Genomic DNA, 5495 nt, shown 5'->3' on the forward strand with positions numbered 1-5495 from the left:
CCGGTGTCTTCGAGTCTGAGGGTTAGAGTTGTGCTGCTTGTGTCTGTTCAGTTATCCAGCAGTTATCTGCAAAATCCAAAATTGCTTGATTTTTAGAGACGTGATTTTAGGACCTTAATGAGCAGGTCGTCATTCTAACCAGCTGAGAACATTTACATTTTAGGCATTTAGCAGACGCCTTCATCCAAAAGCGACTTGCGTTACAGTTACAGTATTACAGTCTTAAGTCTGAGCGACCTTGCCGTGGTGGGGCTTGATCCAGCGACCTTTTGATTACTAGTCCAGTAGGGCGGCACTGTCGCCTCACAGCAATAAGGTCCTGGGTTCGATCCCCAGGTGGGGCGGTCCGGTCCGGGTCCTTTCTGTGCGGAGCTTGCACGTTCTTCCCGTGTCCGCGTGGGTTTCCTCCCACAGTCCAAAGACGTGCAAGTGGAGACACTAAATTGTCCAAGACTGTGTTCGATATAATCTTGTGTAATGAGTAACTACCGTTTCTGTCATCAATGTAACCACAGTGTGTAAAACATGAGACGGCCTCAATGACGCGTACATTAAATAAGTGTCGCTTGGTTAATACATTTTCTATATGAAGCTGCATAGAAGTGTTTCTACAAGGCACGGTGGCACAGTGGGCGGTACTGTCGCTTCACAGCAAGAAGGTCCTGGGTTCCATCCCCAGGTGGGTCCTTTGTGTGTGCATGTTCTCCCCGTGTCTGTGTGGGTTTCCTCCGGGAGCTCCGGTTTCCTCACAGTCCAAACACATGCAGGTGAGGTGAATTGGAGATACAAAATTGTCCATGACTGTGAACTGATGAACCTTGTGTAACCAGTAACTACCTGTTCTGTCATGAATGTAACCAAAGTGTGTGAAATATAATAAATAAATAAGACTATTGGTCAGGTAAAATACAACCAGAACAAACTGAACCGATTGATGGTTCCTAAACCTTGTGTGTTATCTGTTATCAGGCACTATAGGTGTATAAATACAAATATCCAAATATTTATGATCTCATGTCTTATTTCAGTTTGGGTCCTTAAAACTAAAAGGTGCCACAATGTTCTGAGAAATGAACTGCCGTGATTTCATCTGACCAGCAGGCGGCGCAATACTACAGCATCTGTGTGCTGTATTGTCTAACCCGCTTCTAAATAGAAAATCATTTTTATATATAATAAACTTGGCAGGAAAAGGTTTAGTACACACATTTCTGCCGGCAAAGGGATAAAAATAAATGAACAAATGCAAGTATTTACCACACGATTGCTGTGGACTTTAAAAGATTGCAAAATAAAAATCGTCTTTTTGTGTGGCAGCTTCTAATCTATGGTGATGTAAAGCACGCTTGACCGTGGACAATATCACATATATTCCAGCAGGTTCAAGTTTATAGTAGAAGGTTTTTTTAGATTACATCTTAGCGTATAACTAATTTTTTTGGCATAAAGTCACCTATTTATTTATATAGGCACAGCAGTTGTCAATTCTAAGAATTATTAGACAGAAGGCCACAAAGCTAAAAGAACTTTATAGATTAAGAAGTAGATTTATATTTATAACCCAGCATATGTTTAAAAAAAAATCATTCTTTGCCTGTTTTTACACCACCGGGGTCAGGAAATCGCATGATTTACTATTATTAACCATCCCATTACACTTAAGGATATAAATCTATATATATTTATTTTTCTCCATTTTATTGATGCATTTTCTCCCTATTTAGCATCGTCAATTTGTCTTCCGCTGATGTGGGATCCCTGATTGCAGTCGAGGTGGGTATATTGCTGCCCACGCCTCCTCTGACCCTTTTTCACCCATGCGTTCTGCACAGGCGCGTTTCTATCCGGCAGTCAGGGTCCTTACACGGCGTTCGAAGACCCCACTCGCATAGTCCGGTCAACCCGCCCTAGCAGAAACTTGTCAGTTATGCCCGCTAGATGGCGCCCAGCCGACAGGTGGAAATGCCGAGTTTCGAATCGCGGAGTTCTGAATCTCGGCGCTGGTGTGCTAGAGGAATATCTCACACAAGGATATTTTTGATATATCGGATATGTAATATGTTAGACAGCACTCTCTTCCTGCATCATCACAGCAAAACGGCGAGAGCATTGTGATCCATCCCGGAAGAAATGTGTGATCCTCCAACAGTTCCAGCAATTTATATGTGGAATATTTTGGTTGGTTCATTGTCAGCGATGGTTTTATATTGTAGAAAACTGATGAGGTTTCTCCCATGTAAGAGCAGCACCTAATTTTCCCTCCTAGTTCACCTGAATAATAAATGCCAGTTGTACTATAATAACCGGGGGGTAAGGAATGTCTTAATAACTCAGTCAGATTTAGATTGGATGATTGCCTTCATCATTTTTACTAAAACACTGAGCACCTTTCAGAGTTTTTTTCCATCTTTTCTCATTTATCCTCCACTTGACCACTCTTGAGCTATAAAAAGCAGTTAGTTAAACAAGCTGTGGAAATGTTGTACCATTTATTCGTATGCTGGCAGTGACTCCAGTGAAATGGTGTAAAAATGCTTTTCTTTTTTCTAGCCCCCATAAAAGAGTCTTATTCTTGTCGTAGCCATTCTTACTCCATCACGTCTCTTATGTCCAGGTCTGTTGGGGCCCTCGTGGGGTCGTGAACGGCGAGAAAAGCGCTTCTTTCATTCGTTTAATTACAGTCACTTGTGTTTTGCTTGGGGCTCTCAGGTGGCACCAGGTAATTATGGTTGTACTTCGCGCCTCTCGGCCCAGCCCGCCCGGCCCCCGCGAATTTCCACCGGGAGGGAGAGAGAGGACCCTGAAAGGTGAGACACAAGGAACAAGAGGACCTTCTGTGGAAGGCCAGACAAAGGAAGAAATGGAGGGAAAGCGGGCAGATGTGGAAAGTCGGAACATGAGAAAAAGAGTAGACCAGGAGTGCTAATGTGGGGGGACGACAGAACCTGTGTGTGGAGGTCGATGTATGAAAGAAAAACAAGTGTATAGATCTTGGAAAAGAGGGCTCATGGTACCAACGGAAAGTACCAAAGAGGGAAAAAGGTTCAGGTGTTTTTAATTTAATTTCTATTAAGATTATTACAAATATCCAAATTTGAGTATGGGTATACATTCACGTCATGCGTAAACAAACATTTATACGTTCATGTTTACCAACGTGGGTACATCTTGGAGAGGACAACAATCTGGACAACACACATGATGCTGTGCAGCACCTATTCCACCAGATACCACCACTACATCAAATGTGAAAAAGGTATATACATCTGTAATGCATGATTGTCACATCTGCATGGTTTAAAATAACAACCAAATAAGCAGTTCTTTAAAGTTTAAGAGCTGTTGAGTTGGGGGCGTTAAACGTAAAAATGTTTAAATGTTCTTGTTCCTAAACATTCTCTTACTGAATTATTAATATTGTACCAGGTTCTTTCTGTCATTGATATTTGTCTTTTATCTACATAGAAAACCTAAATGCTGTTATTTCAAGGAAAAACTACTATTATGCATGAATATATAAACATATTTTGTCCCCCTTTATCTCCCAATCAAGTCTTTCCCAAATCCCGATTGTAAATCCGCTGCCTCTTGCACAACCCCTGATCTGATCAAAGAGAGCCGGATCACCACACACTCCCTCTTATATGTGTTTAATCTGCGGCCGCTTCTCATCACCTGTCAGTCTTGGGTTCCCACACAGAGCCGTATCGCATACAGTGAGCCACACTAAGACCCACTGTCCAAAAATGTTCATAGCTATGTCAATTTCAAACGTCAAGTTGTGCATGTCATGGTAGGAATGTATTATGCTCTATGTTATAATACATGACAGGGACCAGCTGAAAGGTTGTTGGGTGACCAAGACTAACTGAAGAGGACATGACGGCTGGAGCATCTGGTACTGACCAACAGAAGAGCTACTGTGGCTCATATTGCAGAAAATGAGCAATGGAAGATCTATCGATCTGATGAATCCTGTTTTCTTCAGTTCATGTGGACAGCCTGGGACGTACGCAAGTGTTCATATATTTGTCCTCACTGGAACTACAGGACGTAATCTATCAAAGACAGCCTGAATGATTTGATTTCCTTCACCAAATATCGAAGTTGGCGCTATGAATTAGGCTATGAGCTATAGTTTAAAGTATACATGATAGGAATAATGCAGTACATTGCTAATTAATTAAGTTAAATCATTTGTAATAATATAAGGAAGTCTACACAAACATATTCTTATTGAGCTGTTCAAAGAATAGACAGAAGCAGCTGTCCAGGATGAATAGGAAGGATTTCTTCGGGAGGTGTAAGTCTGTGTAACCGAGACTGTTTGCCTGCCGTGTGTGTGTGAGAGTGTGTGTGTGTGTGTGTGTGTGTGTGTGAGGGGATCAGTTAGCAAGGTTTATGTGCCTATAAAGGTATTGGTTTGCACGCTGTAATGCATTGTTTCTGGGTATAATTACACCTTTGCATGCACATGAATCCCACTAGTATGCAGTTTTGTGTTCCGAGTCTATTTGCATGAGTATGAATGGGTATGTGTTGAGTAATGCAGAGTGTGTGTGTGTGTGTGTGTGTGTGTGCTTCTCTGCGCGCACTTGCTCTAATAAGGAACAGTAAGAAGCTGGTCGGCTCATAAAGGACCCTTTGAATGGCAGGCGGTGTGTGTGGAGGGCGCTGTAATCTCTTACAGATGTGAAGGTAATTATATCCAGGCAGATTTGAATGCCAGGCTAAATGCCCGCTATATTTACACTCAGCACAGATACACCTGAGAACTGTAGTTTCTTCTCTTGTCTTTTCTACTTCAGTATTTGTATGTCATTTTTACAGTTAAAGTGAAATGTTTACATACATTTTTAAGAGATGTGTATTTCATGGTTTCTACAGAATTTCAGTTATTATTGGTTCCTTCTTATTATTAATGATTATAATCTCCTTAATATCCTTCGGGATCAATAATCCGTCCATCCATCCATCCCTTCCATCCATCCATCCCTTCCATCCATCCATCCATCCATCCATCCATCCATCCATCCATCCATCCATCCATCCATCCATCCATCCATCTATCTATCTATATATCTATCTATCTATCTATCTATCTATCTATCTATCTATCTATCTATCTATAAATTATTAATTATTAGACCTTATGGGAAGGCCATTTCATTGGTAAATAAAAGGTTTAATTGTAGCCTGATTTAGTTATTGCAAGCCACGTTTATAGATGTATAGTTAAGGTCACTGTCCTGCAGTCCTGCTGGAACCTCAGCATCAAAAAGACTAAAAGCAAAACACCACCATGAGTCAAAGTAGATAGCTGATTTAATGTACCATTTTCGGGCAATGTATTGGTGTCATGTCCAAGGTGCGTTACTGCATTGTGCCCAGCGGCACGGTAGCTAAGTGGGTAGCACCGTCACCTCACAGTAAGTAGGTCCTGGGTTTGATTCGCAGGTGGGGCGGTCTGAGTCCTTTCTGTGCGGAGTTTGCAT

This window comes from Trichomycterus rosablanca, chromosome 11, assembly GCF_030014385.1.
Source record: "Trichomycterus rosablanca isolate fTriRos1 chromosome 11, fTriRos1.hap1, whole genome shotgun sequence".
Lineage (NCBI taxonomy): Eukaryota > Metazoa > Chordata > Actinopteri > Siluriformes > Trichomycteridae > Trichomycterus > Trichomycterus rosablanca.